This window comes from Osmerus mordax, chromosome 2, assembly GCF_038355195.1.
Source record: "Osmerus mordax isolate fOsmMor3 chromosome 2, fOsmMor3.pri, whole genome shotgun sequence".
Taxonomy (NCBI): domain Eukaryota; kingdom Metazoa; phylum Chordata; class Actinopteri; order Osmeriformes; family Osmeridae; genus Osmerus; species Osmerus mordax.
Window position 1 is genome coordinate 9,280,372 of NC_090051.1, and position 12,509 is coordinate 9,292,880.

Consider the following 12,509-nt stretch of genomic DNA (forward strand, 5'->3'; position numbering starts at 1 on the left):
GATACCTGTCTGAGCATTCCACCCAGCTGCTAGTCCAAGCACTTGTCCTCTCAAAGTTGGACTACTGCAACTCGCTGCTCGCCGGTCTCCCAGCATGCGCAACCCGCCCTCTCCAGAGGATTCAGAATGCGGCGGCCCGTCTGGTCTTCAATCTACCCAGACGCTCCTATGTTACCCCGCTCCTCATCTCCCTCCACTGGCTTCCCATCACGGCCCAAGATTCAAGACTCTGGTACTGACCTTTCGAGCGGTGAACGGGACTGCACCCGACTACATCAAGTCTCTCCTCCAGCCTTACACCCCCCCCCCCCCCCGCCACCTACGGTCTTCTTCTGACAACCGTCTGGTGATCCCACCGCTCAAGAGCGCCCGGTCCCAACACAAGCTCTTCTCCTGTCTGGCCCCCCAGTGGTGGAATCAACTCCCCACCTCCATCAGAGATACTGACTGTCTCTCCACCTTCAAGAAAAGGCTCAAGACGCACTTGTTCCGGGAGTACAACGGCACTTAGGAATGCTTGGCTGGACCTGATGTTAGTTTCCTCCAGGATCACAATGACTCGTATTGAGAGACTTGTTGCTCTTGTTGGTTAGTTGTAACGGTTTCAAATTCTTGTACTCGCTGTGAAATATTTTACTGTTGATTGTTTTTTATTTTTTTTCTACAGGTACACTCTTGCACTCTTGTGGGGAGTTTCATGTTGTTCAATTGTAACTTGTTTAACTGCATGCTCTTATGGTTCTTCCCTTTGGCACTTATTTGGTTTTCCACCATGTATGCTTCATGTTTTGGCTGCTTGCAATGTTTGGGGCTATCTCGTTGTTATGATCAGTGACCTATGCTCTTTTGTAAAGCTCTCTCTTGGAAGTCGCTTTGGATAAAAGCGTCTGCTAAATGCATACATTTTTTTGTTTATTTTCTGAAAACTGGGCCTGACACCAGCGCTCAAATGTCTCGTACTCTCCATAAACATTAAAATTGACGGTAAAATCTTCCATGTTATTGATAGTTTTTTCCCCGCAAGGTGCTACCAAATTCATAGTTATCAATGAGAGTTATAGTTAGATACAAATTACCACAACATTCCGTTAAATGACTGGACTACTTGCGGAATGATATGAAAGTGTGAATTAGAAGCACGAACCCAGTTGCCAATGACAGCGGTCAATATCTTTTTGCAGCAGTGGATATCAAGATATTACGGACCTGCGAACATTGGGGTGGCCCATTCAAATCAACAGAACTTTTTGGAACATTCTGAAGAGCCGTATAATAATCTTTAATAGATTGGGCTACTACTGACTCTGTTCTCTTCTTTCTGAGTTGTATGTTAGAAATGTCGCAATAATTTACTTGTGGCCGTCGCGGACCACTAGGGGGCACTGGCGGACCACCTAAATCAGTTGGAGTCAGGTGGCTGAGCGGTTAGGGAATCGGCCTAGTAATCAGAAGGTTGCAGGATCGATTCCTGGCCGATTCCTGGCCGATTCCCGGCCGTGCCAAATGACGTTGTGTCCTTGGGCAAGACACTTCACCCTACTTGCTTCGGGGGGAATGTCCCTGTACTTACTGTAAGTCGCTCTGGATAACAGCGTCTGCTAAATGACTAAATGTAAATGAGCAGCAAAAGAATTATGCTTTTAAATCTATTTCAGTCAAGACACTCACGTGATTGATTTCACCATTTATTCATATACATGACAAATGGTTTAACATTGGCGGAATGAATGTACATGGGGAAGCGCTCCCTGCCTTCACTGCAGCATGCATGACATGAGGCAGGGAGCAACAAGTTAAATCCCCCACGGGGAGAACAGATAGACCACATGGGGGAGAAGGGGATGGTGGTGGGTGGCAGCAGCGCAGAACACAAGGGTAATCGAGGACGCGTGTGCGTGCATGTGTGCGACTTTATAGCGCCGCCTATCAAGCTAAGCCTATGGACTGAGAACACGGCGATGGGTGATATGACGCGCGCTGCCCGAGTTCCATGCCTGAACTAGCTCCGCCCATGTAATCTTTATAAATTATAAGAATGCATTTAATATCAAATATACAGAAATATCAGTTGTAAAAATGTCATTAAAAAATGGACCCCTCTGCAACTGACGCAAGCAAGCACACCCTACAATTTCCCCAGAAATTGTACCCTCTCTAGTTCTCATCAGCAATCATATGAATAATTTACACTGCTTAGATGCCAGGCTAAGGTTACACACACATTTTCAGTCTTGGTCTGTAGACCCCCTGAAGTAGCCCTGGCCACCCCTTGGCCACCGCATATATAAAAGTCTGGTTCTGCCACTGGCTATCGGGGTGCTTTGGTCTTTCTTGGGGGTGCTGAAGCACCTGCTAGCCCCTCCCTTGTGCCGCCCATGCTTGGTGCACTTGGTTTAAATTCAAATCACAAAGTCGAACGTAGCTAAGACCAACGTAAGAGGTTAAGACCAACTGTTTTACGCCCAGCTGGTTGACAGACAGGGCTGTATTAACAAATTCTACACCGAGTAGCCTAATATCAAGTTAGCGGTTTGCACTAACTCATTGCAGATATACCTCTGGAAAAGTTATCTAGTATAATCATAACAAGCACACAGACCTGAGTGATGAACTGCTGGCGGCGGTGGATGGTCCAAGTGTATGGAAGGCCTAGTGGGCAAGTATTAAGACGCCCCCGTGTGTCAACCACGCGTAATTAACGCCGACTTTGCATGCAAAGACGGCGTCCATTGCGCCGACTTCCATACAAAGTCGGCGTCTTTTTCGCCTCAAATCGAACCGTGTCACGTGACATGTCCAAAGCACGCGTGCTTTTTTGAGACGTGTCTAGCAAACCACACGAAATTAACGCCTGGTTTGGCTCAATCAGCGTCTGGTTTTCCAAAATTAAAGTCTGCCGGCTTGAATCTCCGATGGGAAATTATGACAATAATTGTAACAACTAATACGTAAGTAAAGTAAGTCTAAGGATGCTCGTGCGAGCTACTATCAAATAAAATGTTGGTTAGCTATTAGTATGAAGTTGGTGGTCACAATTGCAATACTCTATGATATAACAAGGGGTGCAGAGACAAATAAATACAGTAATATCAGACTGGCTGGCTGGCTGTCTGGCTTGTAGCTTTGTGAACTTCCCTTGCACTGCATTTGCGTTGCCTCAGTATTGTGCGCAATTTGGTTTCACTGCCAACATCCCTTAATGTAAGAGGCAATGCGCAAACTCAGTTGGTGGCAATATACAACTGTTGTTAGGCTACTGAAGGATTCAAAATCTATGTGTCTATTCCAATATGTAATGATGGTATTCTATGACACAAATCTGTGTTCTAGAAAGAGTGGTCTGGAGTCGCAGAGGTCCCATAATATCAGCTTTAATGCAGCAGTTGGAAATCATCAAGTACAGAGCTCTGAGGTTGTCTACGTTTCCCTACCCGCAACAGAGTTTGGGCTGGTTCACGAAGTCCAACTGGCTATCTGTCCCTCCCCAGCATATATTTATACAGTGCAATTGAAACACAAGTATCAAAAAAGGGTTGAGCTTGTTCTCTCGTGCATCAGGGAGTTGTTCTTGCCTACGCGTCCCACCTGCTCGGGTGCCATCTCCACCCAGTTTCAAGGTTGTTTCTGAAAATGAAGAGATAGAGACACAAAGAACAGCCTGCTTCCCACACTCAGTGTGAGACCCAATGTTTAAGCCTGGGCACACTTCTAAGTTCATAACTTTAATAAGCACAATGCATAACTTTAATAAGCACAATATATTCTTTACTACTATTCAAGTCAAGTGTATTTTATTGTCATTTTCAATTACATATGGTTGTACATACTAAAAATGACGGTAGTAGCACTGTTTAGCCTCGATTTGAGCAGATTTCTAAAAAACTTAGAAAAACAACATTAACTAGCTAGATTATATACACGGTAAGCTAAATGTACATGCCTTGTTTGGCCAATTCGGTCGATTGTGGAAGAAACTCCAACGTTTTTTAGTTATCGAGAGGAGTATCCAGCCATAGCGCTAGCTACTTTTGGGGCAGAGAAATTTCGGTTTCCCCCATGTTTCCACTAGTCACTAGAATGGTCATAACTTTTAATCAAAATATGATATTTCTAATCTGTCTTCTGTTCTACATTGCCCACAGATTTGTGGATATTCCACCTGCTCAAAGTTTTCCTCCATCTTGTAATTAAAGTGGTTAAAAATGAAGTTGTCTGATGAGGTATGGTGGATGGAGAAGTTTTTGTAAAAAATGGCTGCCTGAAATCACCTTGATAAAATATGATTTGCCTTAAGTAATCATTTATTTATTCACATCATAAAAATCCCCTAGTTCTCTTCTTCAATATGGTATCAACAGTTAAGGTGTATGATTTAATATGAAAATGCATAAAATTTGAATATTAATATGAATATCATATTTCAACAGCATATGGAATGTTTGGAATGTTGGCTTAAGCAATAAGGTACTGCCTCGAGTACCTTATTGCTTTTATAATACGGTTACCAGATAAATTATAAATAGTAAATAAATAGTAAACTGTCTTTCAGCACAAAATAGTTATAGCCAACAAACGATGTGTATCCATTTCAGTAGCCGAGAGAAAATAGTCCCGTACGTGTGGCTGTTGCTATGCAACGGACAAACAGCATTGTGAACTTCACGTTTGTTAGCCTAGCTAGATCTCGCACCATCTCATTCATTCTCAATGCTCATTTTATAAAAGTTGCCTTTAAAATAACAACCATGACAATGGGACACTTTCAATAAAATAATATTTAATTTAAACATTAGGCCTAAACATTCTAAATCATTCAAATGTAGGCACTGGGGCTATATTATAGTTACGAGTTACTCGATAGAATAAGGGCAGTGTTTCTTTCGTTGCGCAACATGCAAAGACCTCAATTTCTTTTTTGTCTATAAGAGCATGACGCCCACCTGAATCATCCTCTTCGGCTAACCATTGATCAAAAGTCATCCCCCCCAAAAGATCGAAGTTAACATGAAACATGTTGTTGATGTGATTACTGTCAAGCTTAAAATGACAACTAATAACGGTCGCGTTATTTTGATAACACGACCGTTATTAGCGACCGTTCTTTTTGAGTGCGCACTAATATGGAACGCTTCCCTTTTAAGGTAAATGTAAAAAGGCGCACAGTACTTAACGCTCAATAATGCACACCCCGGAACACCCTCTCAACCGATCAGAATGCTTGATCTCATCCATCCGTATTATAATATGTATTAATTTCGTATTGTATGCATCACATTCTAGTAATGTTTTCAGTGTTGTAAAGTGTAGGCTATATTTGCTGGTTTTATAGCCTAGAGTTTTGTCGTGCAGAGGCCCAAAATGTGTTCACATATTCTCTTGTCTTGCAAAGGCTTATTTACTGCAGCCACCAAGTACCGGTGATGGCCATTTGAATTTGTATGTGTCAGGCAATTGTTCTTTCATATAGCCGGCGTCGCTATTTTAGTGTGGCCGGGTGGTGAATTTGTTGTAGCACCCCCGGCAGTGTATGTATATATATTTTGTTGTGGACCTGAGGGGTACATTTTGGGTTGTTTGTTTCGGCCACTGGGTGGCGGTGTCGCGAGCCAGGTGTTGACGCAGTGCATCTTGGTCGTTCTATCTTTTATTTTCTGTCCGAGCATGAAAGCAGCGCCTTTGAAACTGCCGGAGTAAACCCTGTAAACATCTAGGTAAATATTGTAATACTGGTTAAAACATGTATGTTAAAAGGTTTGAATTATACCTGTTCATCTTTTGACTGGATGATGTTTTGTGTTTATTGTTGATTTTTGGATGGATGTCTATGGATTCGTACGTGTTTCCGTGACTGTATATATTGTTTTGTTTTCTATGTCAGTGTCCTACATCCACTGCCGTATTGTTTTGTATTATTTTGTTTTAAATCATTTCTTGGGGTGGTCTTTCTGCGAAAGTAACAGTTCATAAACAAACCCGGGAAAAGTAACGTCACTGTGTCCAATCCCGACCGCTGTAAACTCCTATTGTCCAAACCCGAACGGGGTTTGGACACTCAGTTTCCGTTTTTTTGCCAGCATTTTCTTTTGCGATCGCCAGCAAAGTGTAAGTAGTATTATTTTAGGCATACCAAACAATCTACGTGTCAAATTTCATGAACATATATGGACGTTTACATGTCTAAATAATATAGGAAAGTTACTTTGGCCGAAAGACCACTCGGCGACACTCGGGCGACGCTTGGGCGACGATCTTTACTCTGACAAGTGTGTCTGTGTTGTCATCGTACTGCTACTATATGGGTTAGCATATGAGTGTATTTCAACGCTAGCTTAACACTACTTTGTCTAGCCAATGAAAATACACAATCATGTGTGACGTGATCTGTAGTCAAGGGGAGGAAGGGATGGGGGCTAGCAAACTTTGAGAAGAGTTCAACAAAACATCCAGCAGGTGGTAGTATACAGTCAAATTGAGATTTTATCGCATAGTTTGGAGATGTTGAAGCGTGATATCTTATTGTGGAGGACGTAACTACGTTCCTGGATATGTTGACAGCATTGATGGTCAGTTTGGTGACCCTGGATAAAGTTAATATCCCCGTAAAAACAGCAGCGGCGAGTGTTTACTACGAGGATAGAAGTGCGGTCGGGTTTGGACAAGGGTAGCACACGGCTAATTTACCGGCGCCAGCGTCTTTTTACCGGCTCTAATAAAGGCTAAGCTAACTCTAAATTTTTTAACAATATTTAGCTCGAAAGGTAAGAAGTTAAAGCTTAACGTGAAATCAGCTGAAAACGTGATACGCCTGGTGGTTTCCAGTGTTCCAGTCCCAACGGCCAGCCTGGTGTGGATAAATCGGTCCTCGAGGAACACGTGGTGGGATTTCCAGCCGGTGCCTGCTGTGTGCATGTGAGGAACAGACTCGTCCGTATCTGCAACGTTCCACTCCAGACTTCAGCTGCATTGAAGAGGGTCCAGCGGTGCCATCAACTAGACTGCCTCCTTCATATCCTTGGTTTTCATAAATTTGGACTGAAAAGTGATAAGCAGTACAACCTATCAATATGTCTAGTGAATCTGGTGATGAAGAGGTTGTAACCAATGACAATGGGCAGTCAGTCCCAGTCTCAGGGGGAGCAGCTGGTAGAAGTACCGATCCTATGGAAGAAATTAACACATTACGTGATGAACTAAGTAGATTGCGTGACGAGACAAGAGCAGATAGGGTACATAGCAGTGCACCCACACATTCTTTTGTCTACATTCCACGGGAACGTCAGGTCCAATCGTTTAGTGGAGAGTATGAGAAAGATGGGAAGACTGGAGGAGTTCATTGAGGAGGTAAAGAGTGTTTTAAGAACCAGGGGACAGTCCCGAGAAGGGCACCGTGATTACATACTCTCACTCCTCCGTGGCCCTGCATTAGAAGAGATGCGATTATGTATGGGAGATCAGTCAGTGGAGGCCAGTGAGCTCTATTTGTACTTAAGAAATGCCTTTGGGGAAAAACGTAGCGTTACAAAACTTCTACAGGCCTTTTATAACCGTAAGCAGGCAGATGGAGAAGACCTCCGTGACTACTCCCATGCACTATCACAACTGTTGAAATCTGTTATGAAACAGTCCAGTGATGCTGTACTCAATGAGAAAGTTGTGCTGAGAGACCAGTTTATTGAGGGTTTGGGAGATGCAGCTCTTAGGCGGGAGCTCCGCAGGATGGTTAGAGATCGGCCAGAGGTCAGTATTCTAGATATTCGGGATGCAGCGCTCCTGTGGCAAGCGGAGGAGACTAGGTCTTACACTAGAGTTGCCAAGAGCCGGCAGGTTCAGTCAGATGTCAATGAAGCCCTGTGCTCTGGGGTCACAACGGAGAGGGAGCAGCACACCATTTTAGATCAGGTTCAGAGAGCTGTTGCCTGCCAAGATAAACAGATCACAGAGTTAACTAAAACACTGTCAGAGTTGGCTGGGGCTTTTGAAAGATTTGACTACAGGCAGTACATGTCGGACAGTCCCAGAGCCTAGACAACGAGCTAGACCCCAACCCAGATTCACACCAGATGGAAAGCCTATATGCTTTAAGTGTAACGGGGCGGGACATGTAGCAAGGACATGTCTCCGGTCACAGAGAGTTCAGGATGAGACACAAACCGAGTTCCCTGTACATTTACATTTAGTCATTTAGCAGACGCTCTTATCCAGAGCGACTTACAGTAAGTACAGGGACATTCCCCCGAGGCAAGTAGGGTGAAGTGCCTTGCCCAAGGACACAACATCAGTTGGCATGACCTGGAATCGAACTGGCAACCTTCGGATTACTAGCCCGATTCAATCACCGCTCAGCCACCTGACTCCCTGATTCCTGTAGTACAGGAAAACTAGCACCCTCGGTTGTGAGGAGCCAAACCAACCGGGAAACAGTTGGCTCACAGAAAGGCAGTCTGGACAGAAGTAGGATATTAGAAAGAGCAGTTGGGGAGTGTAGGACTGTGGAAGTAAAACTTAAGGGTGTTGTGACAACATGTCTTCTGGACACTGGCAGCCAGGTCAGTACAATGTCAGAGAGTTTATTTAGAGAACACTTGTCAGGTAAAGACGAAGAAATTCATCCTACATTTGCGTGGTTAAAGATTACTGCCGCCAATGGGTTGAATATACCTTATGTGGGATATGTGGAGCTTGATGTTGAAGCTATGGGTCTGACTATCCCTTAGCGTAGGTTTCTAATAACTAAAGATGCATTTCACTCTGCCCCTGTGCCAGGTCTCATAGGCATGAACATTGTCAAAAAATGCAAGGAGTTGGTGTGTACAGAGTTTGACAATGCAGTGTAAGGTAAATTTGACTCCAGCTGGAGGGAAGCCTTCCAGAAAATTCAGACAGCGGATGTAGAAGATAAGGTCTCTTTTGCTAGGGTCTCTGGTAAGGATGTGATCCATGTGCCAGCATCATCGGCTGCTACAGTTATGGCCAAGGGGCTCAGGGTTGTAAATGAGAAAAGCCCCTTACTGGTGTTGGAGCCTGTAAGGGGCCATTACCTGAAGGCCTAATTGTTCTACCTACCTTGGTCATCTCAGAGAGCCATACCTTTTCCGGTTCAAGTGATGAACATATCTAGTGAGGATGTCTGGTTGAAGCCAGCCAAAGACGAGGCTTGGAGTTCTGACTTATGTAGACAGTGTTTCAGCTGAGGAGGGGTGTGAAGTGAAGTTTCAGAGGATCGCGTCTGATACCGAGCAAGTCAGTATTGATCAGCAGACGGGAGAGTCCTCTAATTCACAGTCTGTCATTGACCAGCTGCAGATTGGTGGTTGTCCAGAACAGCAAGCAAAGTTGAAGGCTCTGTTGGAGAAATATATTGGGGTATTTGCAGTTGAAGATGAGGATTTAGGACATGCTGATAAGGTGAAACATGAGATACATCTTACAGATGACACACCTGTGACGCAACCGTACAGGCGTATTCACCCTACACAGTACAGTGAGGTAAGGGAGCATATCAGCCAGTTGCTGAAAAAGAGAGTTGTTCAGGAGAGCTCTAGTGCATATGCTTCCCCTATAGTGCTTGTAAGGAAAACTGATAGCAGTCTGAGGTTATGCGTGGATTACAGAAAACTTAATTCAAAGACAAGACGGTATGCCTTCCCATTACCAAGAATAGATGAGAGTTTTGATGCTTTGACTGGTGCTAAGTTTTTCTCCACAATAGACTTAGCCAGTCGATATCATCAAGTGGCCATGCATGAGAGAGATAGGCATAAGACAGCATTTACAACACCGTTTGGTTTGTTTGAGTACGTTAGGATGCTGTTTGGTGTCTGTAACGGGCCAGCCACATTTCAGAGACTTATGCAGGCTACTATGAGTGACCTCGTTTTCCAAATACTCCTGGGGCCTCATGTATAAAGGATTGCGCAGATTTCATACAAGAAGATGGCGTACGGCCAAAACTCAAAGTACCTCCGCACAGAAATATTCACATGTATAAAACCGGTCGTACGCCAGGTCCTGCGCACCTTTCCTTTTTAAATCACAATCAACGTGAGATTGACCGCACGTGAACGAGCCACTGACCCCGCCTTGCCTCCTCCCATAAATGAATATGCAGATGGACTATAAATGCGCTCCTTTCTTTGTCTGAATTACCGTATTTCTTCGAATAAACGCCGCCCTCGAATAAACGCCGCACCAAAAATGAACGTTATTTATTCAAAGAAATACGGTGACTGTGAGATCGAGGTTCTGACAACAGAGGTGGAGGCGAGAAAATGTGTCCTGTTTGTCGGCCTGTCATCAGGTATTAGCGACAAAAGAAAGTCGGCGGAGTGGAAAACTGTCACTATTTGCGCCCTTTCTTGTTTTTAACCTTTAGCACTTTGAGATTTAGCTAAATGTAAAGTGCATTACAAATAAAATCATTATTATTATTATAGGGCCATAAATGATGTGGGTTCAGAGAACCGGACCATGGCAGAAATGAAGAAGAAATGGTCCGATGTAAAACTTTAAATGAAGAAACGAGTGGTGGCGCATCGTAACAGCATGGCAGCTATAGGGTTAGCGTGACATGCATTTCTTGAGTGATTTTGTCATTCGTTTGACACCCTCAAGTTTAACAGAAGTTATTAAGTGGTGGCAGATTAAACAGAAGGCTATATAGCATTTCCCGTTTTGGGTTTTGGCATTTTGATATGATCATCCACATTAATGATCAAAATGTATTTTTATGTTTTTTGAATAGTCAACGTCATAAACGTAGTAGGAAACTTTATTTTGTAATGTTTGGTGAGTTTCGGCACTTTTCAGTTAGAATTTGCCACGTTACAGAGCCAGACAAGACTTTGCAGACGGTCCGCACATTCTCACGTCTGCTCAAAACTTTCCGTGACGGCCCGCACATTCTCACGTCAAGTAAATCTTGATACATCACAAAGTGTACGTGAAAACCAGCGTACGAAAGTTTTTAGTGCGTACGCAACGTTTATACATGAGGCCCCTGGTGTATTTGGATGACATTTTGGTTTACTCTGAGACATTTGAACAGCACCTGGACAGGTTGGAAGCTGTATTTAGGAGACTAGCAAAGACTGGCCTTAACTCTTGTGTTATCTTCGGGTCATTCTGACCCATCAGTCATTGTGACCCACCGTCGTATTGCGACAAATTTACCTCATACAAAAACAAAGTGAAGCATTTTCTTTTAACTGTCGGGCTGTCTCAGACCCCCCACATTGGAATGGTTAAAAGAAAATTAGTTTTATTTGTTTTTGTATTGGGTAAAATTGGGTAAACACAATGATGGTTCGTTATGAACCTTTGGGTCATGTGACCCGAAGGCAGCACGAGGGTTAAAGTAAAACTGCAGAAGCGTGCTTTCCTACAGAAAACTGAAGTTTCTTGGTCACGAGGTGTCAGCAGAGGGTGTGGGGACAGACCCAAGTAAAATCTCTGCTGTTAAGAAGTGGGAGATCCCATCCAGTGTCAAAGAGCTTAGGTCCTTTTTGGGATGTTTGCGTGAAGGAAAAGTAGATAAGGGGAATCGTATGTTTAACCCTTGTGCTGCCTTCGGGTCACATGACCCAAAGGTTCATAACGAACCATCGTTGTGTTTACCCAATACAAAAACAAATTAAAATAATTTTCTTTTAACTTTCGCAATGAAAAAGAAAATGCTTCACTTTGTTTTTGTATGCGTTAAAGTTGTCGCAATACGACGGTGGGTCACAATGACTGATGGGTCAGAATGACCCGAAGATAACACAAGGGTTAAGTCAATGTGGACTCCTGAGTGCAGTCAGGCCTCTGAACAGTTAAAGGAGAAGTTTACTTCTGCCCCCATACTGGGTTTTGCTGATTTCACTTTCCCCTTTGTCGTTGAGACAGATGCTAGCCAGCATGGATTGGGTGCAGTGTTATATCAGCAGCAAGGTAACACCAAACGAGTGATAGCGTACGCAAGTCGCAGGCTACGCCATGCTGAGAAGAATGACCGTAATTACAGTAGCATGAAACTGGAGTTACTTGCTTTAAAATGTGCGGTCACTGAAAAGTTCAGGGGTTATTTGCTTGGATCAAAGTTTGTGATCCTTACAGATATTAATCCCCTCTGTTACCTTCAGACAGCTAAGCTGGGTGCCATAGAACAGCGGTGGGTGTCACAGCTGTCAGTGTTTGATTTCATCCACAGGAATGCATGGCATTGGCTACAATATGCAGGGTGTCTCTCATGTCATAGTTTTTACCATAGGAATATTCACAATAAAAAAGTTAGTCCAACCGCAAGTTTGCAATGTTCACAATGGAGATGTGAATTACAAAGATAACTACAAATGCACAGATCGTGCATTTGGGTTTGGGGAGGTCTTTCAAAACATCTGTAATCCACTTAATTGGGATATTAGATTCATACTGCTAACTTTGTCTTCACACTTCTCCCCTCAGAGAAATTCTGAGGGGAGAAGCACTGAGTTTTTTCAACCCATTTCATTGCATACTCTGAGCATCTTCTT